This window comes from Rhinopithecus roxellana, chromosome 13, assembly GCF_007565055.1.
Source record: "Rhinopithecus roxellana isolate Shanxi Qingling chromosome 13, ASM756505v1, whole genome shotgun sequence".
Taxonomy (NCBI): domain Eukaryota; kingdom Metazoa; phylum Chordata; class Mammalia; order Primates; family Cercopithecidae; genus Rhinopithecus; species Rhinopithecus roxellana.
Window position 1 is genome coordinate 505,186 of NC_044561.1, and position 26,127 is coordinate 531,312.

General features: G+C 41.1%; 1 protein-coding gene and 1 pseudogene across 3 annotated transcripts in view; one reads left to right on the forward strand and one right to left on the reverse strand.

The window, feature by feature from the left end:
- Positions 1-26,127, forward strand: part of MRTFA (myocardin related transcription factor A) — a 227,668-nt gene that overhangs the window by 54,223 nt on the left and 147,318 nt on the right. The gene's annotated exons all lie outside the window — the stretch shown is intronic.
- On the reverse strand, positions 16,126-16,698 carry LOC115892863 (annotated as a pseudogene).

Below are 26,127 nucleotides of genomic sequence, written 5' to 3' on the forward strand. Positions count from 1 at the left end.
GGAAACTACCATTCTACTTTGTGTCTGTGATTTTGACCACTCTAGGTACCTCATATAAGTGGAATCATACAGCATATATTACTTTCTGTTATAAATTTAGCCTATGGGATTTTTAAAAAAGTTTATATAATGTTTTGCATACGAGTTAAAAATTAAAGTAGTAATCATCGACCTCGGACATCTAGAACAAGTTATACCATGGAGCCTTCCTGCTCAGCAGTATTGAGGCCTGGACTGCCTTGTTTCCTCTTCCCTTCAGATTGGCAGAAGTGATTACTTCTCTGGACTTGTTGTAATATTTTTGTTTTTTAGTAAGTGAATATGAGGAGAGACTTGACTTTTTTTTTTGAGATAGAGTCTTGTTCTTTTGCCCAGGCTGAAGTGTAGTGGTATGATCTTGGCTCACTGCAACCTCCACCTCCCGGATTCAAGCAATCCTACCACTGCAGCCTCTCAAGTAGCTGGGACTACAGGCGTGTGTCACCATGCCCAGCTAATATTTGTATTTTTAGTAGAGATGAGATTTCACTGTGTTGGCTAGGCTGGTCTCAAACTCCTGACCTCAAGTGATCCACCCCCGTCAGCCTCCCAGAGTGCTGGGATTAAGGTTTGAGCCACTGTGCCCAGCCCAAGAGACCTTTTTGTTTTTTTTTTTTTGCGATGGAGTCTCGCGCTTGTTGCCCAGGTTGGAGTGCAACGGTGCGATTTTGGCTCACCACAACTTCCGTCTCTCAGGTGCAAGTGATTCTCCTGCCTCAGCCTCCCAAGTAGCTGGGATTACAGGCGTGCGCCACCACACCCGGCTAATTTTGCATTTTTAGTAGAGACGGGGTTTCTCCATGTTGGTCCGGCTGGTCTCAAACTCCCAACCTCTGGTGATCCTCCCATCTCAGCCTCCCAAAGTGCTGGGATTACAGGCGTGAGCCACTGCACCTGGCTGAGACTTAGCATTTTATTTTTTTTATTTTTTATTTTTTGAGATGGAATCTTGCTCTGTCGCCCAGGCTAGAATGCAGTGACGCCATCTCGGATCACTGCAAGCTCCGCCTCCCGGGTTCACACCATTCTCCTGCCTCAGCCTCCCTGAGTAGCTGGGACTACAGGCGCCCGCCACCATGCCCGGCTAATGTTTTGTATTCTTAGCATTTTAAAAGATAAGATAATATGCTGAGCCAGACAGCTCAGGATCCTCCGCATCTATTTTATTATTTGCTTTTGGAAAAGGCGCTATAGTAGTATGTATGGAAAGGCTGACTTGGAAGTCATGACATCTGGGTTCTCCTGGCTTTGCCGCTTTCTTACTTGGAGACCTTGGGCAAATTGCTTACGACCCTTCTGAACTTTAGTTTCTTCAGCATCTGAAACCATTGGATACTTTAGATTTCTTCAAACCCTAAAATTCAGAAATTCTGTCATCTCTTTGACAAGGTTTTGAGACCGTAAGAGTCTGTTTTTCTGTTCTGTCATTCTGATTTTTTCCCATCTACTGTAATCTGAATGCTTAGAAGAAGGACAGTGAATTTTAATCTGTCACACTCAATTATTGTGATGAAATAATTCCAGAATTGTGATTATAAAGTAGTCTCGACATACAAAGTACTGTGCAGATGACAAGTACTATATATACCACTATGGGGAGAAAACTGGAGATGAGCACCTCATCCTGTGCACTTTCTGTGAATTGCTTTGTGGTTATGATCTTATGATCCACTTAGAGCAGTGGTCCCCAACGTTTTTGGCACCAGGGACCAGTTTCGTGGAAGACAGTTTTTCCATGGACCAGAGCAGCGGGGGCAAGGTTTTGGGATGAAGCTCTTCCACCTCAGATCGTCAGGCATTAGATTCTCGTAAGGAAGGTGCAACCTAGATCCCTTGTATGTGCATTTCACAGTAGGGCTTGTGCTGCTATGAGAATCTAATGCTGCCTATGAGAATCTAATGCCGCTGCTGATCTGACAGGAGGTGGAGCTCAGGTGGTAATAGTTGCTCTTCTCACTCCTGCTGTGTGGCCTGGGATTAAGGTTTGAGCCACTGTGCCCAGCCCAAGAGACCTGACTTTTTGTCTTTTTTTTGAGACGGAGTCTCACTCCTGCTGTGTGGCCTGGTTCCTACAGGCCACGTACTGGGAATTGGGAACCCCTGACGTAGAGAGTCTTTTGATTCTGCTTTCCTGTGCTTTCCTTGAATTGCAAGGCTGATTGGTTGCAGCATTCTCTTTGTATTATGTTTTGTGGCTTGAATGTGCCTAATCCAGCCAGAGGTAAAGCTGGGGAATTGTCCTCTTCTTTGGTCTTGAGGCACTTCAGGAAAATTTAGCTTTAGAACAGATAAGGTTACCAAAGTTCTGACTGCCTAGTTTGTGAGCTGGGCCCCTAGTGTCACATAGGGAGCTATGGTTTCATTATTACACATTTTGTTTTTCACTAAATATCATAGGTTTTTTCTCTGAAATGCTAATGAGCTGTCATATGACTGTATTTGCCTTCAAGTTATTGGGAGGATTGATAGACATCTGTTATAGGCAAAACAAAGCTCTGTTTTTTTAATCAGGGAAGCATATTAGTAATAGAGCTCTTTTGTAGCTCTCAGGCTTTTCAGACTCTTTCATAGTCCCATTTGTTAAAGACTTTTTACTTTATTTTGCCTCATTTGGCAGAAGATGTGGAGGTGCTCTAAATCTATTAGCTGCTTCACTCCAATGAGACTCTTACCATTGTAGTACCTAAGGGCACTGTTCAGCTCACCCCTGTGTACTCATGGTCAGATTGCCATCAGCCTTCCTTTTTTTCATACAGAAAGAACCGTAATGTGCATACTCTGTCTGTATAACATAATGAACTGACTTCTGGGCGACTTTAATTGTAACCTTAAAGGAGCTAATGATATTCATGTGTTAGGTAGGTTTACCTTGATTTTTGAACAAACAGTGCAGTTTCCCAGGGAATCAAAGTTAGACTGCTTTACATTGTAGAGAAGGGTGTGTGTGTGGGTGTGTGTGTGTGTCTGTGTGTATGTATGTATGTGTATAAAGTTAAAAGCTTTGTTCTGTGACTGTATCGAAGGAAGTAACCTAGGGAAGTTTTTTTAAGACTGAATAAGAGCAAATTGATGAGTTTTTTTGGGAAGAGGATTAAAGCGACTCATAGGAATTCAGCACCCTGTTGTATGTCATAGTGCTAAAATTTGCTTAGTGTTAAAGTCAGATGGCATAATGTAGAGTTACCATGTGACCAGCAATTCCTCTCATCATTATATACTCAAGAGAATTGAAAAAATATACCAACACAGAAACTTGTACATGAATATTCATAATAGCATTATTCATAATGGGAAGAAATGGAACAGTCCAAATGCCCATCAGCTGATGAGTGGATAAATAAAATGTGGTATAGCTATACAGTTGAATATTATTTGGCAATGAAAAGGAATGGTGTACCAATACATGCTTCAACATGGATAAACCTTGAAAACATTATGCTAAGTGAAAGAAGCCTGTCATAAAGGAGCACATAGTGTATGATCCCATTTATGTGAAATGTCCAGGATAGGCAAATCCATAGAGACAGAAAGTAGATTAGTAGTCGCTGGGGGCTGGAAGAGAGGGGAATGGAGAGTGACCACTTAAAAGGAATGGGGTTTCTTTTTAAGTTAAAGAAGATGTGTTAGCTAGTAGTGATGGTTCCCCAGCTTTGCGAATTACACTGAAATCCACTGAGTTGTATACTTTGAAAGGCTGAATTTTATAGTATGTGAATTATATACCAGTAAAGCTATTGTCTAACAAGTAGGACCAAATTATATGTATGGGTAAGATACCTATCTTTTTTGCTGAGTAGAGCTATGTGAAATTCTGATACATGGAATGCCTTGATTAAAGATACTCCGTATCATCATTTCTCTAAAGGCTTATGTCAACTTGGAAATCATAATTGCGAAGAAAACTTTTTTTTGTATTGAAGAATTAAATGTTAGGTGTAAAATTCCATAGCATCTGACTCTATGGATGCCCACAAGAAAGGAATAAGTTGTATATATATTATATGTATTATAATCTAGAACTAGAAATATTACAGAAGGGAAAGCCCATATTGCCTCATAAAACTATAAAGTTGGCTCTTAAACAATGGGATACTATTTTACACACTTACATTTTGCAAATATTATAAAATCTAATACTACCAAGGCTGTGGGAAAAGAGAAACCCTAATACACTGCTGATGGGTGTGTAAGTTAGAGCTCTGTAGAAAGTTTTTGGCAAGATTTTGTGAAGGTGATGGGTATATCCTATGAACCAGCAGTTCAGAATATACATTTTATATATCTTTTGCATAAATGGTGAACCTTCCATTTACACAAAAGGAAACATGTACATGCGTTTTAATTTCATTTATATTTATGATAGGAAAATATTTGGAAACTATAGAGAAATGGATAAGCAAGCAGTGGCATTTTAATGCAACCTGTTACTCTAGTACAGTTAGCATGGGCAAATTGCGTCTACATGTGTCAACATAGATACATCCTGGAAGCGTTATGTTGAGAAAAAAGAAAGCAAGTGGCTTGGCATGGTGGCTCATGCCTGTAATCCCAGTGCTTTGGCTGAGGTGGGAAGATTGCTTGAGGCCAGGAGTTCAAGACCAACCTGAGTAATGTTGTGAGAGCCTGTTTCTCTTATTTAAAAAAAAAGAAAGAATAAAAATAAAAATAAAAAGCAAAAAGTTAAATGTGATACCTCTTATGATAATTTAAGACAAAATAAAAACATGCCTATAGTCCCCGTTACTTGGGAGGCTGAGATGAAAGGATGAGATGGGACAATTGCTTGAGCCCAGGAGTTCCAGTCTAGCCTGGACAGCATAGTGAGACCCCATCTTTTAAACAAACACATCAGTCAATCCAATACTGTGTTGTCTATGGAAAACATATGTATGCTGCAAAATTAAGATGTGTATTAAAATAAGCTATATTACCTTCAGCAAGATATTTATTTCTGAAGGAGAAGATAGCACAGTGGAATGAAGAGGGAAACTTTCAACTTACTTACAATATTCTTTCTTGAAATCTGATGCAAATAACGGCAGTATGTCATAAGTTATATTTGGGTTTATCATTTCATTTTTCTGTATTTTAAATAAACTCTTTCATAATTAAAAATTAGGAAAAGTCACTGGACATAGTGACTGACACCTATAATCCCAACACTTTGAGAGGCCAGGGTGGGAGGATCGATTGAGGCTAGGAGTTTGAGACCAGCTTGGGCAACATAGCAAGACCTCATCTCTACAAAAATTACGAAAACTGCCTAGGTGTGGTAGTGCATGCCTGTAGTCCCAGCTACTCGGGAGGCTAAGGTGGGAGGAATGCTTGAGCCCAGGAGTTTGAAGCTGTAGTGAGCCATGATGATGCCAATGCTTTCCAGTCTGGGTGACAGAATGACACCCTGTCTCAAAAAAAAAAAAAAAAAAAAAGTGAAAAAAATCGCATAGGATGAGTTAAAAAAAAAATCATTGGGCTTACACATTTTTTTTTACATGTTTCTATATTTGCTGTCCTAAAAATGATTCATCCTAATAGTCATTAATGTTGGTTTTTGAAGAAGTACAATGAATGTGGTTCATATCTTGGGTTTTTATTATAAAATCACCCCTTGTCCATATTTTGATTATTTTTTCCTTGATTGAAAAGTGTTTAATTAACATAGTAATGTTAGACAATAACACATGATTGAATTCTTACTAAAAGTGCGTGGGTTTTTATGTTTTATAGTTAGGACTTTGGTTTCCCTCTATAATAGCATTTGTGTCTTTTTTTTGTTTGTTTTTGTGTTTTTTTTTTTGAGATGGAGTTTTGTTCACTCTTGTTGCCCAGGCTGGAGTGCAGTGGTGCCATCTTGGCTTACTGCAACCTCTACCTCCTGGGTTCAAGAGATTCTTCTGTCTCAGCCTCCCAAGTAGCTGGGATTACAGGTGCCTACTACCACGTCCGGCTAATTTTTGTATTTTTAGTAGAGACAGGGTTTCACTATGTTGGCCAGACTGGTCTCGAACTCCTGACCTCAGGTGATCCACGTGCCTCGGCCTCCTAAAGTGTTGGGATTACAGGCGTGAGCCACTGCACCTGGCCAGCATTTGTGTCTTTATTGGTTTGTGTGAGAATACTGCCTGATAAGGATTATACTGCCATCTTTCAGAGGTTCTTTATACATACTTTAATTCTGAGGAAGGCTGTAAACTAGTATGATACTGGCAGGCGCTTACCACATTGTTGGATGCCTTAAAAGTTTATTGTTATGAATAATATTTTTTTAATTTTATTTTATTTATTTATTTTTTGAGACGGAGTCTCGCTCTGTCACCCGGGCTGGAGTGCAGTGGCCAGATCTCAGCTCACTGCAAGCTCCGCCTCCTGGGTTTACGCCATTCTCCTGCCTCAGCCTCCCGAGTAGCTGGGACTACAGGCGCCCGCCACCTCGCCCGGCTAGTTTTTTGTATTTTTTTAGTAGAGACGGGGTTTCACAGTGTTAGCCAGGGTGGTCTCGATCTCCTGACCTCATGATCCGCCCGTCTCGGCCTCCCAAAGTGCTGGGATTACAGGCTTGAGCCACCACGCCCGGCCATATTATTTTTAATAAATGTTTACTGTGTATAATAAAGTGTAAATTACTAGATGGAAGTATGCTTTTGACAAGCTTCTTGGAGACAGGGTTTTTAGAACTGAAGAATGGAGTGAGGGATAGATTATGACAATTATTTTAGTTGTTCATCTTAAATCTTAAGGGAATTAGCACAAGATATGCCTGCCTTCACAAGACGTGGAAATTCCTTAGCATTCATCTTTGAATTAGCAGACTTGGCTATAGATATTTTCCCTGTTAACATTAATTTCCTTTCTGCCATTCTTAGAGTTGGAGTCTCACTCTGTTACCCATGGCGGAATGCAGTGGCATGATCACAGCTCACTGCAGTCTTGAGATCCTGGGCTCAAACTGTCATTCCACTCCAGCCTTCCAAGTAGCTGGGATTATGGGCATGCACCACCACGCTTGGCTACTTTTTATTTATTTTATTTTTTATTATTTTAGTTTTTTGAGACAGGGTCTCTCTCTGTCACCCAGACTGAAGTTCCGTGGCACAATCTTGGCTCACTGCAGCCTTGACCTCCTGGGCTCAAGTGATCTTCCCATCTCAGCCTCTAATGGCTGGGACCACAGCTGTGTGCCACCACACCCAACTAATTCTTGCATTTTTTTTTGTAGAGCTGGTGTTTCACCACGTTGCCAGTGTTGTCTCGAACTCCTGGATGCAAGCAATCCGTTCGCCTCGCCTCCCAAAGTGTTAGGATTACAGGTGTGACTCACAGTGCCCGGCCCACACTGGCTAGTTTTCTAAAAAAAAAAATTTGAGAGAATGGAGTGGGGTCTCACTACATTGCCCACACTGGTCTTGAACTCCTGGCCTCAAGTGATTCTCCTGCCGTGGCCTCCTGAGTCAATGGGATTATAGGTATGAGCCACCGTGCCTGGCCCTTCTGTCATTCTTAGAGGAAAGGATGTTACATACCATCTCTTCTGTGTAGTATAATGTTCCCTTCCTGATGTCATTTTCTTTTTTCCTCCAAGAAGTTACTGAGTTTTTTTACATTTTAGATTGAGTTTTCAAGTTAGATTTTCTTCCAGAGCAGTGTTTTTTTGAACTGCAGTATGTGCCTGGGAGTAAGTAGTGTTACTGAAAAGATCATGAATTCCGGCTGGGCCTGGAGGCTCACACCTGTAATCCCAGCTCTCTGGGAGGCCGAGGTGGGTGGATCACTCGAGGTCAGGAGTTTGAGACCAGCCTGGCCAACGTGGTGAAACTCCATCTCCACTAAAAATACAAAAATTAGCCAGGCATGGTGGTGCGCGCCTGTAATCCCAGCTATTTGGGAGGCTGAGGCAGGAGAATTGCTTGAACCTGGGAGGTGGAGGTTGCAGTGAGCCAAGATCACACCACTGCCCTCCAGTCTGGGTGATGGAGCAAGACTATCTCAGGGGAAAAAGAAAGATCATGAACTCTAAGAAGTTTTACCAGGCAGTGGTTTAAAATGATAAGATGTAGGCTGGGCGTGGTGGTTCATGCCTGTAATTCCAGCACTTTGGGAGGCTGAGGCGGGCAAATCACGTGAGGTCAGGAGTTCGAGACCAGCCTGACCAACGTGGAGAAACCCCATCTCTACTAAAAATACAAAATTAGCCGTAAATGGTGGTGCATGCCTGTAATCCCAGCTACTCGGGAGGCTGAGGCAGGAGAATTGCTTGAACCTGGGAGGCAGAGATTGCAGTGAGCCGAGATTGCGCCATTGCACTCCAGCCTGGGCAATGAGAGCGAAACTCCATCTTAAAAAAAAAAAAAGATCAGATATAGGGATGTTTTTCTCTGTGTCTGCCCTTTCGTTTTGTACCTACCTTTTGAAGGCATGTCAGAGACGGGTAATGCCCCAGAGACGTTTAGAAGTGGTCACATAAACATGCCATGTTTGTAGCCAAATGGTGGTTTATTTTGTATTTATCTTGTTACATTTGATCATTATCAAGTAAAATGGTTACTGTCTCTTATGTACATAACATCCTTTAAAGGTGTGCTTTGTCTCATTCCAAAATGGAGCCCTTCAAGTTGGAAATACACTCATATCAGGAATGTTTGGGCTTCTGAGCTGTAGTTTTCTGTTCAATCTCATTATAGTCTTTTTTTTTTTTTTTTTTTTAAGACAATGGTCTCACTTTGTTACCCAGGCAGGAGTGCAGGAGTGCAGTGTCACTATCATGGCTCACTGCAGCCTCGACCTCCCAGGCTCAAGTGATCTTTCCACCTCAGCAACCCAAGTAACTGGGACCACAGGTGCTCACCACAATGCCTGACTAATTTTTAAATTTTTTGTGCAGGGCCGGGCGCGGTGGCTCAAGCCTGTAATCCCAGCACTTTGGGAGGCTGAGACGGGCGGATCACGAGGTCAGGAGATCGATACCATCCTGGCTAACACGGTGAAACCCCGTCTCTACTAAAAAAATAAAAAAAATTAGCCGGGCATGGTGGCAGGCACCTGTAGTCCCAGCTACTCCGGAGGCTGAGCCAGGAGAATGGCGTGAACCTGGGAGGCGAAGCTTGCAGTGAGCCGAGATCGCGCCACTGCACTCCAGCCTGGGCGACAGAGCAAGACTCCTTCTCAAAAAAAAAAAAAAAAAAAAAAAAATTTGTGCAGATGGGATCTCCCCATGTTGCCCAGGCTGGTCTCAAACTCCTGGGCTCAAGCTATCCTCCCATCTCAGCCTCCCAAAGTGCAGAGTGCTGGGATTACAGGCATGAGCCACCGCACCTTGCTTCCAGTTAATTTTTAACATTTTGTGGAGCTGGGTGTCTCACTGTGTTGTTCAGGCTGGTTATGAAGTCCTGGACTCAGGTCATCATTCTGCCTTGGACTTTCAAAGTGTTGGGATTACAGGCATGAGCCACCACGCCTGGCCTCATTATGATTTTAGTGGTGACAGAAAACAAACTACTTTAGTTATACATTATGTTGTAGGTTTTTCCTAGTAGCTATTTTGTATTTTTAAAGATACACTTAACATATTGAAGATAGAGATCTGTTGGTATAGAAAGTTTGTGTATTTTCCCTAGTCCATTTTTGGGACAATTTGAAATTTAAGCCAAAGTCTGAACTTGGAAACATAATTTCGCTTCCTAAAGGGGTAATCTAAGAAATTCCAGACTTATGCCATGAGTTAGAATCCCTTGCATTATCCCTTTAAAAGGTGGGAGAAGTAAATTTATGGTATAAATTGAACAATTTAGGGAGATGCTAGGATTATCAGCATTCACCTAAAAGTTACTGAGTTATTATTAGCATTCACCTAAAAGTTACTGAGATGGATAACTTAAAATAATTACATCCATATACTGAGATGAATAACTTAAAAATAATTACATCTGTAGCCTGGGCGTGGTGGCTCATGCCTGTAATCCCAGCACTTTGGGAGGCCAAGGCAGGTGGATCACCTGAGGTCAGGAGTTTGAGACCAGCCTGGCCAACGTGGCAAAACCCCATCTCTACTAAAATTTGAAAAATTAGCTGAGTGTGGTGACGCGCATCTGTAATCCCAGCTACTTGGGAGGCTGAGGCAGGAGAATCGCTTGAACCCTGGGGGTAGGGTTGTAGTGAGCCGAGATCGTTCCACTTACTCCAGCCTGGGAGACAGAACAAGACTCCATCTCAAAAAAAAAAAAAAAAAAAAAAAAAATTATATCTGTACATGTTGCCAAGATACTATGTAAGAATGCTACAAAAATATCAGTTGAGTATATTTAAATTAGAAAAAAATGCTTAGTGTTTGTTGAGCTCTTACTGTCTTAGCATTGTTAGTGCTTCTTAGGTAGTATGTCACTCAGTCCTCACAGTTAACTCGTGAGAGTTGTTATACTCATTGGGATAAATATTAGGTTGGTGCAAAAGTAATCGCAGTTTTGCTATGGAAAGTAAAAAAACCACAGTTACTTTTGCATCAACCTAATAACCTATGGTCATGCACCCTGGTAGTAAGTGATGATGTTGGCTTGTAAAATCAGATGCTTTGACTAAAATAATGGTGCTGTTCATCACCGTATTGGCTGAAGAAGAGTCACCATGGATTGTTTATATCTCCTGAATTTCAAATAGTTGAGCTATAGAGATATGCAGGTTGTGAAAGCTTTTTGATTCAAAGATGTGGAACATTGTGTCATTTAACATACCATTTCACTTTGTACTACTACTCACCTGGAAAGCAAATAAGTTTTTAAATATTTGACTCATTTTATAAAAGATCCTTTTCTAATTTTAAAATTAATCTGACTATAATATTTTTCTGAGAAACACCTGAGCATATCTCAATATTTTATATCTAAATCTAGCATTTATATTTTATCTTAGAACTTTGACTTATATAGATCTCCGTGAGGTACTAATTAAATTCTACGAATATTTACTGAGTAGTTGAGCATCTTCTGTGTGCAAGGGACCGAACGAGCTGGTTGAGAACAAAACAGGGAAAGGAGTTAACATTTATTGAACAGCTGTTAAATTTCAGATAGTCTTAGGTTACTTTAGATCTTCATCTCATTTAGTCCATATAGTAACTTTGTTAGTAGGTACAATCCTCATTTTATACTACAGGAAGCTTAGGCATGGAGGAGTTAAGCTCTCATCACCTAAATGGCAGTTCTGGAATTTGAACCTAAGCCCATGCTACTTTTCTAACACACAATACTGCCTCATGTGTAAATATAAATTGGGTTCCTGTTTCTAGTTTATAGTCTGGTCCAGGAGTTCACAAAGTGGAGTTAGCAGATGGACTGCTGGTGGTCCCTGATTCACTTTTGGTTGTCACAAGTTCACAACTATAGTTGTTCATCAGTTTTCATGGAGGATTGGTGCCAGAGACCCCGCTCTGGAAACCAAAATCCATGGATGCTGAAGTCCCTTATATAAAAAGGTGTAGTGTTTGCATATAACTTACACACATCCTCCCATATACTTCAAATCACCTCTAGATTACTTATAATAACTAATATAGGCCAGGTGTGTTGGCTCATGTCTATAATCCGAGCACTTTGGGAGGCTGAGGTGGGTGGATCTCTTGAGGCCAGGTGTTGGAGACCAGCCTGGACAACATAGTGAAATCCCATCTCTACCAAAAAGTACAAAAATTAGCCGGCGTGGTGGGGCATGCCTGTACTCCCAGCTACTCAGGAGACTGAGACACGAGAATCGCTTGAAACCGGGAGGTGGAGGTTGCAGTGAACCGAGATCACACCACTGCACTCCAGCCTCTGTGACAGAGCAAGACTCCATCTCAAAAAAAAAAAAAAAAAAAAAGAAAATAATAACAGTAACTAATACAGTGTAATGCTGTGGTTGTTATACTGTATTGTTTGGGGAATAATGGTAAGAAAAAAAGTCTGTAAATGTTCAGTATAGATGCAGCCATTCACTTTCTTCATGAATATTTTCAATCCGTGGTTGGTTGAATACACAGAAGCAGAACCAATGGATACAGAGGGCTGTGTTTTTATGATAATGCTAAAATGTTATTACTTTTTTCAATGATGATGCAAAAGCAATGATGGGTAAGACTGCTGGCACCTTAGCACCAGACTGTATCATGGTCATTGTTTGTTTGTTTTTACCACCATGCAGTCACAGGAAAAGAAAAAGAATAGTTTCACTTACGGATGTCCTTGATGCGGAGACCTGGCATAGTGTCTTATCCCTATAATCCCAGGATTTTGGGAGGCCAAGGCAGGAGGATCGTTTGAGCCCATGAATTCGAGACCAGCCTGGGCAACATAGTGAGACTCCCATCTCTGTTAAAAAAAACAACAAAACCTTGATGCAGTAGTAAAAATATTATTATTTTTAAATAAAATAGAGATGGAGTCTTCGTATGTTGCCCAGGATGATCTCAAACTCCTGACTTCAAGTGATCCTCCAACCTCAGCCTCCCAATGTTTGGGATTACAGGCATGAGCCATCACACCCAGCCAAAATATTTATTACATCTGGATCTTCTACTGATTATCTATTTTTTTTTTTTTTTTTTTTTTAAAGACACAGGGCTTCTGTTACCCAGTCTAGTCTTGAATTCCTGGGCTCAAGTGATTCTCCTGCCTTGGCCTCCCAAAGTGCTGGGATTACAGGCATGGGATTCTATACCTGGCTCTCGTTTTTAAAAATTGAGATATAAATCACATATTATAAAATTCACCTTTCAGAAGTACATAATTCAGCCAGGTGCGGTCGTTCATGCCTGTAATCCCAGCACTTTGGGAGGTTAAGGCAGACAGATCACTCAAGGTCAGGAGTTTGAGACCAGCCTGGCCAACATGGTAAAACCCTGTCTCTACTAAAAATACAAAAATTAGCCAGGTGTGGTGGCACGCATCTGTAGTACCAGCTACTTGGGAGGCTGAGGCAGGAGAATTGCTTGAACCCGGGAGGCAGAGGTTGCAGTGAACTGAGATTGCGCCACTGCACTCCAGCCTGGGTGACAGAGCAAGACTCAGTCTCAAAAAGCAAAACAAAACAAAACAAAAACCAAAAATACAATTCAGTGATTTCCAATATTTTCACAAGATTGTGCAACTGCCACCACTGTCCAATTCCAGAACATTTTCATCATCCCAAAAAGAAACTTTGTACTCCTTCCCTCTCCCTTTTCTCTCTCTCCCTAACACCAGGTAACCACTAATCTACTTTCTATCTCTGTGGATTTACCTATTCTGGACATTTCATATAAATTGGATAATACAATATGTGGTCTTTTGTGTCTAGCTTCTTTCAGTTAGCATAGTGCCTTCAGGGCATATCCATGTTATAGTAAATTGATATGGTTTGGCTGTGTCCCCACCCACGTCTCATCTTGAATTGTAACTCCTACAATTCCCACGTGTTGTGGGAGAAACCCGGTGGGAGGTGATTGAATTACAGGGGCAGTGGGTTTTTCCTGCGCTATTCTCGTGGTAATGAATCAGTCTCACGAGAGCTGATGGTTTTAGAAATGGGAGTTTCTCTGCACAAGCTCTCTCTTAGCCTGCTGCCATCCATGTAAGACGCGACTTGCTTCTCCTTGCCTTCTGCTGTGGTTGTGAGGTCTCCCCAGCCATGTGGAACTGTAAGTCCATTAAACCTCTTTTCTTCCCAGTCTCAGATATGTCTTTTTATCAGCAGCATGAAAACGGAGTAATACACAAGTGTAACTACTCATTTCCCTTTTTTAAAAAAACAGCTTTATTGAGATAAAATTCACAGACTACACAGTTATTCCATATGGATGTTTTTTTTTTTTTTTTTTAAGAGGTAGGGTCTCACTGTGTTGCCCAGGCTGGATTACAGTGCTCTTCATAGGCATGATTATAGCACACTGTGGCCTTGAACTCCCAAGCTCTCTTGATTCTCAGACCTCAACCTTTCAAGTACCTGGGACTACAGATGTGCACCTCTGCACCTGGCAAAGTGTACAATTTGATGATTTTTAGTATATTCACAGATACATACAACCATTGCCACAGTTTATTTTAAAACATTTTTATCACCTCAGAGAGAACCTGCACCATTTAACTTTTACCCTGCTATCTCCTTGTTCCCCCTGAACCAAAGAATTACTAATCTACTTTATTTTTCTGTATGTGTCCTAATTCTAGACTTTATATGAATGGAATCATATAATATGTGAGCTCCAGTTTCTCCACATCTTCGCCAACACTTGTTGTAATCTGACTTTTTGTTTTTACCAGTCCCACTGGGTATGAAGTGCTATGTCACCATGTTCTTTTTTTTTTTTCGTTATGTCCTAATGACTAGTGATGTTGAGCATCTTTTGATGTGCTTATTGTCCTTTTTGTTTGTTTGTTTTTTGTTTTTTTTGACAGAGTCTTGCTCTGTCGCCCAGGCTGGAGTGCAGTGGTGTGATCTCGGCTCACTGCAAGCTCCACCTCCAGGGTTCATGCTATTTTTCTGCTTCAGCCTCCTGAGTAGCTGGGACTACAGAGGCCCACCACCACGCCAGGCTAATTTTTTTTTTTTTTTGTATTGTTAGTAGAGATGGGGTTTCACCATGTTAGCCAGGATGGTCTTGATCTCCTGACCTTGTGATCCACTCGCCTCGGCCTCCTAAAGTGCTGGGATTATGTTGTCCATTTTTATACTGTCTTTGGAGAAATGTATATTCAAATCCATTGTCCATTTTAAAATTGGGTTGCCTTTTTGTGGTTGAATTGTAAGAGTTCTTTCTTTATATATTCTGGATATTAATCACTTATCAGTTAATATGATTTGTAAATACTTTTTTCCGTCTATGGGTTTTCTTTTTCACCTCTTGATACTATCCTTTGATGCACAAAACTTTAAAATTTTGACAGAAATACCTGGACTCTTGTTTATCTGGCTTTTTCCTTTGGTTGCATGTGCTTTGTTTTATTTAGGAAGCTATTGCCTAATTGAAGGTTGTGAAGATTATACCTGTATTTTCTTGTAAGAGTTTTACATTTTCATATTTTACGTTTAGATTGTTGATCCATTCTGAGATAATGTTTGTATATGGGTGTGAGGTAGGGAGTCTAACTTCATTCTTTTCTTTTCTTTGAAAGAGGGTCTCCTGTCGCCCAGACTGTACAGTGGCACAATCAAGACTTACTGCAACCTCAACCTTCCTGGGCTCAGGTGATCCTCCTGCCTCAGCCTCCTGAGTAGCTGGGACTACAGGCACACACCACCATGCTCAGCTAATTTCTTTCTTTCTTTTCTTTTTTTTTTTTTTGTAGAGACAGGAATTCACTATGTTTCCCAGGCTGGTTTCAAACTCCTGGGCTCAAGCAGTTCACCCATGTCGGCCTCCCAGAATGCTAGGATTACAGATTTGAGCCACTATTCCCGGCTCTGCATTCTTTATTAGGATTATGTTCCATGATTTATGACCAAAAAAAGTAAAATAACACTGGCTTTAAAAATGATATAAGCCTATTTTTTTGTCTTGTATAAAGAAGTCCAGAAATAGCCTAGGAGTGGTGTGGTGCCCTGCAATATCAGAGAACTAGTTTTTTTTTCTGTATTTATTGCCTTGCTATTGTCAACAGGTGGCCTCTTCCTCATAGTCTTAAGTTTGCTGCTTGTACTCCAACCATCTCATAGACATTTCCAGCCAGGAGGAGGGAGAAGTGCCTAAAGAGTAATGTACCCAATTCTTATAAGGACATTTCCTAGAAATCACGCCTAATACTTTTATTCATGTCCTTTGTCTTGAGCTAGTCACAAGACCCCCACCTAGCTGCAAGGGAGGCTGGAAAACATAGTCTTCCCTCTGATATGCATTTAGCTAAAACTTACGTATTTTTTCACTGGGAAGAAGGAATGAGAGAGGATATTGGGCAACAACCTCCCAGGCCTGTCACTAAGTGAGGTTCTTTTACTCCCTGCTGCTGCTGTTTTCTTCCCCGCCCCTCTCACTTTTCCAGTGAATTTTTATTATTAAGACTTGATTCAGGGTCCCAGGGTAGGGATTACCATATACCCAGGTTCTTCTTTACCATCCTGGGAGAAGGACAGAGGTGGGGTGGAGCCAGTTCAGATCTTCCCAAGAAATGTGCCTTCTGCCCATGGTCATCCCAGGCTGAGACCCAGGATATAGGGCAGAGAGACTTGTACACATGCTGGTACCATTCACAAACAGAGACATCACTCCCTTGTTTGTATGTATGTATATATGTATGAATGATGGAATCTTGCCCTGTCACCCAGGCTGGACTGCAGTGGTGTGATCTCAGCTCACAGCAACCTCCGTCTCCCAGTTTCAAGTGCTTCAGTCTCCCGAGTAGCTGAGATTACAGGCAGCTGCCATCGTGCCCGACTAATTTTTGTATTTTTAGTAGAGACAGGGTTTCATCATGTTGGCCAGGGTGGTCTCAAACTCCTGACCTTAAGTAATTCGCCTGCTTCGGCCTCCCAAAGTACTGGGATTACAGGCATGAGCCACTGCACCGGCCATACATTATCCCCTTTAGCAGTCGTTGCCTTCTTGAAGGGGTGGAGTTCCAGGTATTTCTCCCAGCCATTCCTGGTCTGGTTCTGGTTGGGGAAGCTGCTGTCAAAAGGGGCAGTCCTGTAGTTCTTGATTTTGGTCTTGATGTCTTCTGCCATGGTGCAGTTCTCAGCTCAGTGGCTACTCTCTGCTGTCTTCTTTTTTCAGAGACAGGGTCTCAGGCTGTAGAGTTAGTGGCATGATCATAGCTCATTGCAGCCTCAAACCCCTGAGCTCACATGATCCTCCTGCCTCAGTGTCCCTGGTGGGACTACTGGTGTACCATTGCACCCACCTTATTTTCTGCTTCTTATTGGTAGTCTGATATTTTAAAAGGCTCATAATTCTCTTCCTATTATATTCTTTTTTTTCATGTTATATGCGACATCAGAGTTACTACATTCAGGTGATAATATAATCCATTATTACCTTTTAATATGGATCACTGGTATTCTTCCTTTCTCCTTGATTAATTTAGAACCTTTCTATTTTAAATAGGCTACCCATAAGGTATTTGAAGATTTTCATGCTGGTGTGCATTTACCTTTTCTTTTTTGCTATCCACATCTTGCTTGCTGCCTACATTAGATGCTTTCAAAATGTACAGCACTGACTGCTGACTAGTGCTGCTGTGTTTCTTAGCACTTTATAAATTTACAATAATTGCCCTTAGGTGTAGTTGTAATGTGTCAACTCCTGTAGTGATGTAGAGAACACTTTAGTTGTATTATTTACTTTGTTTGGAAAATGGATGAGTTTGCCTGTACTCTGTCTTCCTTCTTTGTTTTAAAGTTTTAAATATAATTGTGCTGAGCTTAAAATGGTGTTAAAATATCTGTTGTATTTTAGTCCATCAAAAATTCTCAGCACCTTTTACAGAATATTAATTGGTTAAGAGCAATACTGTTTGAAGCAAGAGGCTGTGAAAGGAAGAATAATGAGCCATGACTGAAGAGCTGTTTTTATTTAAATTGTCAGGGTTCATTGTATTTCCAGAGGTTCTGCCCTGATCAAAGTCTTTAATAACCACAGTAAGTGAAAATGCATTTTTAACACAAACTCTATACCATATTCCATGAAGGTAACTTGAAGAGCCATTGCTTTTTTTTTTTTTTTTTTTTTTTTTTTTTTTTTTTGAGACAGAGTCTGGCTCTGTCGCCTAGGCTGGAGTGCAGTGGCCGGATCTCAGCTCACTGCAAGCTCCGCCTCCCAGGTTCACACCATTCTCCTGCCTCCGCCTCCCAAGTAGCTGGGACTACAGGCGCCCGCCTCGTCGCCGGCTAGTTTTTTGTATTCTTTAGTAGGGACGGGGTTTCACCGTATTAGCCAGGATGGTCTCGATCTCCTGACCTTGTGATCCGCCCGTCTTGGCCTCCCAAAGTGCTGGGATTACAGGCTTGAGCCACCGCGCCCGGCCGAGCCATTGCTTTTGTATGGTAACTGATCTTACCAGAGTAGATTAGTTTAATTAATAAGCTAGTTTTTATAATTAAAGTGTAATTGGAAGAATAATTCATGAACATGCTGTTGATGGCCTGTTTTCACTGGTGCTGCAGTGCTGTCATCAGTGTGTGCATTGTCTTGAGAGTTCCTCATTGTGGCTCCGGTAGCTGCTTAGAAGCTTTAGGCTTGACCTTTTCTTGACCCACAGGCACACTTCAACCTTGAATATACACTTTCCTCTGAGTGTGTGTTGTTGTATTTGGATGCTGTTACTGTGACAGGTTCTTTTTTTATGGCAAGATATTTTGCAGTATTTTAAAAATATTTGCTCAAGAATTTAGGAAACTATTCATGGTTCCTTTTATAAAGTAGGAGCATATTCTTGATCTATCCAGAGAGGATGTCATTGAGAAACCTAAGGATATGAGACTTCTGGCACTGGAAAATAGGGCTTTTCTTCAAATGCCCCATTGTCATGTGAAAACAAAGCACAATACTATAAATGTCTTCCTTTCCCCCAAACTACTGCCTGTCTTTATGCTAGGTGAGATTTGTCTCAACAAGTTTTTCATTCCAAAGTTAATATTTTCAAAAATAGTCTTTTTTATATGATTCATACCTGAACAGAATTATTATTGTAGATTTTCTGTGTGGCAGATTTTCTTACTGTGGCAGGTTTTCTGTGGCCTGGCAACATTTCAGGTTGCCTAGGCTGATTGCTGCATGGAGTTTTGGTGTAAGAGTAGAATTGACTGAAGAATTCCTAACTTGAAAATTGTCTCATAACAGATTACATAATTTTGTAGGTGAATACACAAAATATGTGCAGTTGATCATATTTAAATTTATCCAGGTCTCTTATACATAGCATGTGGACTTTTAAATATCCATCACTCAGCTTCTTAGAGAAGAACTCTCTAGAAGACATATAGAATTCCACCTTTAAAAATTGGAACACGTTTGAACACCATAGAAAAAGGATTGAGAATCATAAGGAAAGCATACCTGTAGTGTTTGTGGACATGAGTAAAGTTCAAGGAATGTAATGAAGTCATCTTGTCAAAATAGTGCTTTAATTTTCAAGCAGCCTTTTTGGAGGTGGGGGAGGAGTTTAAGGCAAATTGTCAAATTTCTGTTAAATGTTTGCAAGAAAATATTACCTTGTAGTTAATCTCTGCTTTTCAGAGTACCTTCTTATAAGACCCTTCATGGTAATAGGACAGATAATAATAACAAATGTTTATTCAGAGTGACTTACTCAAGGTCGCATCACCGAACTCAGTGATACATTGAGACACAGGTCAAAACAACATTATTACATTTTTATTAGGGGGCCAGGCAGAATGGTAAATTATACCAAACTGAGAGTCAGGTGGCAGGCTAAGTTGAACAGCTCCCTTGTCATTCTTTCTCTACACACCTGCCAAAATGATTATTTATTTATTTTTTGAGACGAAGTCTTGCTCTGTTGCCCCAGCTGGAGTGCAGTAGCGTGATCTCAGCTCACTGCAATCTCCGCCTCCTGGGTTCAAGTGATTCTCCTGCCTCAGCGTCCTTAGTAGCTGGGAGTGCAGGCACTCATCCCCACGCTTGGCTAACTGTATTTTTACTAGAGATGGGGTTTTACCATGTTGGCCAGGCTGGTCTCAAACTCCTGGCCTCAAGTGATCCACCAGCCTTGGCCTCCCAAAGTGCTTGGATTACAGGCATGAGCCACCATGCCCAGTCCTCAAAATGATTATTTAAAAAGATAGATCATATCTCTCCATTGTGTAAAACCTCCCAGTGGCATCCAGTTGTTTATAGAATATACTTATGTCCATTCCTCTTGGGCCATGCCAGTCATTTAGTTCCTTCAAGATGCCAAGCTCATTCCTGCCTCATGGCCTTTTAACTTGCATATGCTGTTCCCTCTGCATGACTGGCTGTTTCTTGTCAAGTTCAGGCAGAGTCATAGAGGCATGAATTCTGAAGCTTGACTGCCCAGGATCAAGTATTTAACCTCTCAGTGTCTCAGTTTCCTCAACTGTAAAAAATTATGGATGATATAGGTAAATATACATCTTAGTGTTGTGAAGATTGAATGCATACACATACAGTGCCTCATTTATAATAAGGGTTGGCTATACAAGTCTCATTCAGATATCACTTCCTCAATGAGACATTTTTTGGTCATTTAATCTAAATTAGCCCCCAGGCACGTAATGCTTATAGTTATCTGAAAACTTTTTATTGTATATTTATTTTCATTTTTATGTCTCTCCCACTTAATGTAGGCCCACGGAAGCGGAAATATTTTCTGTCTGTTGTACTCCCAGTACCTACAACAGTGCCTGATCACTATGCATTTGTTAAGTGAATTAATGAAAGTCAGGTCTACCCCAGAAGGTCTTTTTTATTTATTTATTTTATTTTTTGAGGGGGGATCGAGTCTCGCTCTGTTGTCCAGACAGGAATGCAGTGGTGCAATCTCGGCTCACTGCAGTCTCTGCCTCCTGGGCCCAAGTGAAATTCTCACCTCACCCCCCCGAGTAACTGAGAGTACAGGTGTGCGCCACCACGCCCAGCTAATTTTTGTATTTTTAGTAGAGACGGGATTTCACTATATTGGCCAGGCTGGTCTTGAACTCCTGACTTAAGTGGTCCACCCGCCTTGGCCTCCCAAAGTGCTGGGATTACAGGCGTGCACCCCTGCACCCAGCCTACCCCAGGAGATCTTCTTGAGTTCCATAAGACTGAAAGGCAATTTATGTTGTTCAGTTAACGGAAGATGTTCACATGTGTACCTAACACACATGGTAGGGGCTTGTGGGGAATGGTATAGAGAAGTAGTCAATAAAAAGGGGTTGAGCCATGGTATAAAATACACATTTTACTTTTTTTCTGTTTTCTGTTTTAAAATTTCTGTTTTTTTCTAGCTGGTTAGTTCATGTCCTTATACATAAGCCCGTGAGCTTACTTGTGTCTTTAAATTTGAGGACAGCTGATTGCCCCTCAGCACTATAAAGTTAGAGCTTTTGCCAGGCGGGGTGGTTCACACCTATAATCCTAGCACTTTGGGAGGCCGAGGTGGGTGGATTGCCTGAACTCAGGAGTTTGAGACCAGCCTGGGCAACGTGGTGAAATCTCGTGTCTACTAAAATAAAAAAAATTAGCTGGATGTGGCAGCATGCGCCTGTAGTCTCACCTACTTGGAAGGCTGAGGCAGGAGAATTGCTTGAACCCGGGAGGCGGAGGTTGCAGTGAGCCGAGATGCGGCACTGCACTTAAGCCTGGGTGACAGTGCAAGGCTCCATCTCGAAAAAATAAAATAAATAAATAAATAAATAAAGTTACAGCATTATTGAGCTTCTTCTAAAATAGTTTAAGTAGAAAGTGCTGATATGCAATTAGATACTCAGTGGTATTTGACGATTTTAGAAGTCACAGTGATGGTGCAAGATCCAGAGTAGGTGATCTGAGACTAGGAATTTATGAATTATCAACTAAGTCAGGTTTGAAAGCAGTATTATTATTTCTTTATATCTGGAACTCAACCTCTTTCCTCTTTCTCAAACTCTTCCTACTTTTCTTCTGTCATTCTCTTCCTATTCTTGTAATCTTTGTCATTTCTCTTTCTGTCTTTGTTCCCATGTTTTCCTTCTCGTGTACCTAATGGAAACCCAAATGACATTGCCATTATTGTTCTTTGGTCCCTCGACCCAGCATGCAAAATCAAATTTATTACCTCCACAGATAAAATTCCTCCTCTTTTCCGTATTTCTATTAGCAGAATACTGTTGTCATGACCGCCCTGGCTTAAAACCTTCAGTAATTTTTGACATCTGTCTCTCCTCCATCCCTAACAATCAAACAGAAACACATTCTATCTTATATAAATCCTGTCCTCGTTCATTCAGTATTAACTCGACAAAGATTTGAGTTCCTGTTCTGTGCCAGGTACATTGTATGGTCGTACCCTTCTTTCTATTTAACTACCCCAATTCAGGATATCAACACATTATACTTTGCCTAATGAAGTAGCTTTGTAACCTCCCCCTGCAACCTCATATTTCTTTTTTCCAATGCGGTCTAACTCAACCGCCATATTAATTTCCTTGTACTGGAACCACGTGATTTCTCCACTGCTATATTAATTTCCTTATACTTGAACCATGTGATTGGCCAAACCGTATTGCCCTTTTAGAACATACTTCACATTTTCTCACATCTATGACTTTGTTCATGCAGTTATGTCTCCTGGAAGAATATAAGCTCCCTGAGGGCAAGAACTTTGTTTTATTTACTGTAATTCTCAATACCCAGACAGTACCTGGCATGTCGTGGGTATTGCATATTTGTTAACCAGGTTGGTCTTGAACTACTGGGCTCACGGGATCCTCCCCGCTTGGCTTCCCAAAGCGCTGGAATTACAGGTGTGAGCTACCACACCTGGCCCACTCTGGAAGCTTTTTCTGATCTTCCATGTATTTATACCTGTGACGGAACCCTCTTTCCTTTTTTTTTCTGTACCTGTGCCGACTTTGTATATATGATGTGTTTGCTGTAAGGTTAATATACATAGTAAATTAGCAAATATTTATAAAGTTATTTTAAAATTTCAAGCATTGTGTCTGGGTACTTGAGACAAAAAACCAGTAGAATGGAGTTTCTTTCAAAGAATTTACCATCTACTGGGAGATCAATCCATGGTAATGGTAAAAGTAAGCAGTGATAAAAGCAATCTTGGGATGTTGTGGAAGCCTAGCCCATTGGAAGGGGATGGATAATAGAAAGAGGTAGGGTGGAGAAGAAGAGGCAATTCTTGGCAGTCACAGTAAAGAGCCGAATAACCGGTACCAGTGATTAGAGTGTGAATAAAGGGGAATGGTGAGAAATGAAGCAAGTAGTGAAGGGGCCTGTACTGTTGTAATTGAAGAGGCAGTGTTATATTGTTACTGTTATCTTTTTTGTTGGGGGAAGAGGAAATAGTCGAATGACTGATTCCCTGTAGAACCATCAAGAGGAGCTGAAGTGAGCAAAGGCCAAATAATTTATGGACTGGCCATAAATTATTTTTTGCCTTTGGCTATTTGTCACCATTGGCTGTTACCAAAGGGTATTTATCACCTTGGCTACCCAATTCGTTCAGAATGCTATAGATACCTAGAAGTCTACCCCGCATCTGACTACTTTTAGACGACCATTTAAGATTCTTTTTTCTATTATTCACTCCCATGTTTCCCTCCCTCCCTTCCCCACTTCCCCCTTCCCCCTTCCCCCTTCCCCCGTCCCCTCCTTCCCCCCTTCCCCTCCTTCCCTTCCTTCCCCCTCTTCCCCCTTCCCTTCCTTCCCTTCCCCCCTTCCCTTCCTTCCCCTCCTTCCCTTCTCCTCCCCCTCCCCCTCCCCCTTCCCTTCCCTTTTTCTTTCCCCTTCTTTTCTTTTCTTTCTTTATTTCTTTTCTGCTGTTGAGAAGTCTGATGCCATTTATTACATATCACAATTTTGTGGGTGAGAATTTTGGACAGGGCTTAGCTTAGGGATTTTTCTGCCTGCTCCATATGGTGTTAACCTGGATCCATACAGTGTTAAGGTGTCATCTCTTAGTTTCAGCAGGTGACTAGGCTTCATCTTCTATACAGTAACTTTTTTTTTTGAGATATAGTTTCACTCTGTCATCCAGGCTGTAGTGCAGTGGCACAGTCTTGACTCACTGCAACCTCTACCTCCTGGATTCGAGCAGTCCTCCTGCCTCAGCCTCCTGAGTAGCTGGGACTACAGGCATGCATCACCATGCCTGACTGTTTTCCTCATCTTCTACTGTAGGACGTACACCCCCTACATACCTGCTTAGACAGTAAGTGTTTTCAAGATTAGGTTTACTACACTGAAAATAAATCAGTGAGAATTAAAGTAAAAATATGTCCAGCTAAAGAAAATTCATTAATTGGTTGAAAACAATTTTTATACCAATTATTTAAAGAATTTTTTCAGAAGAACCATACCATTTGGTTGCATGGAACCACCTTTTTGTCATGGGTCATGATAAAGTGCTTACGTTTTAGAGTTGTCAGTAGCTGTCTACGTTCTTCCATTCTTCTAACATATTTCATGCTGCAGCTTCTAGGTACATATGTTGTTCTGTACAGGCAGAAGGCATGCAGCCCTAAAGCAAGTAGGGCGGAGAAAAAATGAGGCATAATCAGGCCAGCAAAAGAAGGAAACAGATGGGTTGTGGGAGATGACCCTGCCCCCATGTTGTTTTTGTTCTGGCTGCTATTGATCATATGTGAATCAGCAGCCCAGAAACTGGAGTTACTGATCCTTTGATAAAAAAGAAGGTTTGATCTTAGACTCAGTAGAGTTATAAATTACAACTCTAAAAAATGATGCAAGTTTTACAGTAAATAAAATTATAGGAGTATTCAGGAATTGTTAAAGGGGACTTAATTACAATGGCCATACCTCAACATTTTTGGGTCTTGTCTCTAGATTATCATAGTTTATGAGATTTTATCCTGTGGGCTCTTTCAAAATGAATAGAGAGTAGTGTGTTTGTTAGAGAAATAAATCCAGTGTGTATATTTTATGCCAAATTAGTCTTTTGTCAGTGCTTATATATGACTTCTAGTCTATTTCCTAATCTCAAGGTTAAGGAAACCTTGCTATGTCTCTCTCAGTCTTCCCATCGTTCTGTGGAAGAATCTTATTTTTTTAAAAACATTAGGAGAATGTTATCAAACATGTACAAGTACAGAGATAATAGCATAATGAATTTCTAAATACCTAATAACCAGCTTCAACATTATCAACATTCTGCCCCTCTTGTTTTATGTATTCTTCCCCACTCACTGCCTCATGACCTTGATGGAAGGATTTTATTGTTATATAGTATAGTTTAATATTGGTATTTTAAAGGTTATATCCTGAAACTTTTGAAATCCCTAAATTAACAAATAACACTGTATAATTTATCCAATAAAAATATTTGGTAAAGTGTGTGTGCGTATGTATGTGTGTAGATATATGTGTAAATTTTAAGTGATCTCTTTAAGCCCTTAATAATTTTGTAAATATGGAACTTAATTACAAAACTATTCTGAATCGAACACTTGCTAAAGCAGTTTTTCAAATTGCTTATTTCTTTTGTTCTGGATAGTGGTAGGCACAATCATGGGGTTCAGGTCTATAGAATTTGATATTCCTATTTTCTTTCTTTTCTTTTTGCATCATAATATAGTATCAAACAGTCCTTTCTTTAAACTATTAAAAACGTATGTGTTCTGTCGGGCAAGGTAGCTCATGCTTGTAATCCCAGCGTTTTGCGAGGCCAGTGTAGGGCGATCACTTGAGGCCGGGAGTTCGAGACCAGCTTGGGCAACATAGTGAGATCCCATCTCTACAAAAATGTTAAAAAATAGTCAGGTGTGATGGCACACGCCTGTAGTCCTAGCTACCTGAGAGGATCACTTGAGCCCACGAGTTTAAGGCTGCAGTGAGCTATGATCATTCCATTGCACTCTAGGTTGGATGGCAGAGTAACATGTTGTATGAAAGAAAAAAAAGTATGTGTTCTAAGAAACATCTCCACTCCCCGCCCCGCCCTGGGTTGGATCTCGCTCTGTTGCCCAGGCTGGAGTGCAGTGGCATGACCACAGCTCACTGCATCCTCAACCTCCCTGGGGTTGAGGTGATCCTCTTACCTCAGCCTTGGGAGTAGCTGAGACTGCAGACTCACACTACCATGCCCCACTAATTTTCGTGTGTTTTGTAGAGACGGGGTTTTGCCATGTTGCCCAGGATTGTCTTGAACTCCTGGGCTCTAGCGATCTGCCCACCTTGGCCTCCCAAACTGCTGGGGATTACAGGTGTGAGCCATCGCGCCTGGGTGAAACATTATTTTTAAAACTTTCTGGCCGGGCGCGGTGGCTCACACCTATAATCGTAGCACTTTGGGAGGCCGAGGTGGGTGGATCATGAGGTCAGGAGATCAAGACCATCCTGGCCAACATGGTGAAGCCCCGTTTCTACTAAAAATACAGAAAAAAAAAAAAAAATTTACTGGGTGTGGTTGCGGGCGCCTGTAGTCCCAGCTACTTGGGAAGCTGAGGCAGGAGAATGGTGTG